The following is a 2,831-nucleotide window of genomic DNA, read 5'->3' as shown; positions in this document are numbered from 1 at the left end:
CTAAGTTTCAAAGAGATAGGTGCACGGCTTTGGGAGAAACTGTACCTCAAGCTGCAGACAAGCAAAACTCGTGACATGGGTGACACTATGTGTTTTAAGGTATAGCAGGGTAAAAGCTGCAGGCCTACTAGCCCCTTCTGAGGCCACAAAGCCTGCCAGCTGTCAAGGAGATAGGTGCAGGGGCTACTGGTTCTGGGGCCCTGCACCTCTAGCTGCTGGCAGGCAAAACTCGTGTTATGGTGCTTGTGCAACTGTGTCTGTCTTGGGCTGGGGGCATGGAACTACTGCAGGCCTGGCTACTAGGCCCTGCTGTGGCCACAAAGCCTGCCAGCTGTTAAGGAGATAGGTGCAGGGGGGTTCTGGGGCCCTGCACTCCTAGCTGCTGACAAGGAAAATTTGTGACATGTGTGATTGTGCAACTGACTGTCTCTGTCTGTTGCTGGCTCTGTATCGATTCTTTCCTGTCCTTAGTCTGTGGTTTTGTAGGTATTAATCCTTGCTCATTAACTCATTATCCTGCTAGCTACTGTGTATTGAGCTGGTCCCCAAGTGAATCATGATTGACTAGTAACACAGTAGCTGGCTAGCACAAGCACCCATATCACAAGTTCTGCCTGTCTGCAGCTAGGGTTGCAGGGCCCCAGCACCCACATGCATCTATCTCCTTAACAGCTGGCAGGCTTTGTGGCTGCAGCAAGGCCTAGCAGCCAGGCCTGAAGTAGTTTCCCCTCCCCTGTGCCCCAAGATAGACACAGTTGCACAAGCACCCATGACACGAGTTTTGCCTGTCAGCAGCTACAGGTGCAGGGCCCCAGAACCCAGAAGCCTCTGCACCTATCTCGTTAACAGCTGGCAGACATTGTGGCCTCAGCAGGGACTAGCATGCCTGCAGTTTTCACCTTGCTGCACCTTAACACACACGGTCACCCATGTCACAAATTTTGCTTGTCTGCAGCTTGAGGTACAGTTTCCCTGAAAGCCGTGCACCTATCTCCTTGAAACTTGTCAGGCTTTGTGGCCTCAGCAGGGGCTAGTATGAAAGCAGTTTTGACCCCACTGTGGCTTAACACATACACGTGACACACATTTTGCTTTCAAAACTTTGAGGTGTAGTTTCCTCGAACCCCCTACACCTATCTCCTTGAAATTAGGTAGGCTTCGTGCCCTCAGAAGGGGCTACCATTCCTGCAAGTTTCATCCAAAACAAGCCAGAAATGACAGTTATAGGCTGTTTCATCCTTCCCCATTTCATCCTATGGGTGAAACATCAAAACAGTTTCACCATTTTGAAGGAACAAAATGGAACAGCTGTTTCAAATTGAAACAAAATTCGAAATGAAACACTGTTCCATCAAAACACTGGTTGAAATGGAATGCTGCTGTTTCGCACAGCTCTAGTGACCATTTATCTCACTGATATCTTTTTGGGAGGGTTTCAGTTCAAACTAAAGGAAGAGAAGTTCACCTTAAGTCAGAGGCCCCAAATCCAGAAGCAGCTCCTTTTTAGTCCAACAGACTAGATTATGACAGCATTAGGAAACCTCTGCAGTTATTACCAGAGTATCGTGTTCAGAGATAAACTGTCTCCCTCATTCAGGTTACAAGGTATTTGGCTATCATCCCAATCTGAAACTTTGGATGCAATCTATTTAATTCTCCAGGGTCAAATAGCACAAGCTCTTGGCTGCTGTCTGCTGGAAGATTGAATTAATTCTGCCAGGTGTTCCAATATTCAATTAGAATTACATCTATTTCTGATCTTTCCTTTGCTTTAATCTTCCAGGGCCCTTTCTTTCACAAAATCCCATCCTTTTTTGTAACATGTGCACACCTGATTTAATAGTACACAGACATTTGGGCTGTTTAAGGGTTTATGAATGAGCAAAAAAAAAAAAATCAAATCCTATGTTGAAAATATAACGAAAAGTGCCCAAGAAAGACCTAAATATGTCTGTGGTTGTATCAGGAATAACATCAGATGGTACAAATGATGCTTCTGCTGCTATTTTGCTAACCCAAAAATTCACAGATGTCTCTTCAAGTTGTAATCTTTGAACTCAGTTATCAATGATACATCATACTGTATTGAAAATATATTTTTGGGGTGCATATTTAATAGCCCTTCCTCCACAGAAGAAAAAAAAACAAGCCCTATGATTTATAGGATTAGAGGTTCATGAGCATCAAATCTTTGGGCATTTCTTTGAAGCTGATCTAAACAACTTGAGTTTGCAGATACAAATAGACACTCTTGAGCTAGTTGCTCCTCCTTCCGTCATATTGTGTTCTCTTTGGAGGTTTGTTGCACAAGCTAAGCCCTCTGTAATATGTAAGGCCTTTTGACATCAACACTCCAGGAGCCACAGTCTAGTTTCCACTGAAATCTGTAAGTCCCCACAGCAGATTCCACTGGATTGAAAAAAAAAAAAAGCCAGTGAAAATGTGCTGGCACACCCTATTTCATTAAAAGGATGGGCCCAAAGCCACTCAGGACAACACAAAGAAGTAACACTGTGAAGGGAAAGGGCTGGGAGTATCTAAATGTAGGGACAAACATATAGTTTAGCCTATTTAAAAGAGGAGGAGAGCCTACTGCATGGAAATGCACCTCAGATGTTACAATTTAACCCTTAAATCTGTACGGTCATGCAGCAATACAAATGAGATAAAGCAGCCTGCCTTTGAGCCTCTATGAAGCTAGGTCCAAGCTAGAGCAGTTTTGCTGTGCTTGCATTGCTATGGAACAGTTGCATCATAATAGTTTGTATCAGTATCCTTTGATATTAATACAATTGTTACTTCTGTCTTTATCCTGCTGATTCATCACAGCC

This window comes from Gavialis gangeticus, unplaced genomic scaffold (assembly GCF_001723915.1).
Source record: "Gavialis gangeticus isolate Ggan-Ray unplaced genomic scaffold, GavGan_comp1, whole genome shotgun sequence".
Lineage (NCBI taxonomy): Eukaryota > Metazoa > Chordata > Crocodylia > Gavialidae > Gavialis > Gavialis gangeticus.
The sequence above is the reverse complement of the archived record's forward strand: the minus strand, read 5'-3'. Positions refer to the sequence as shown.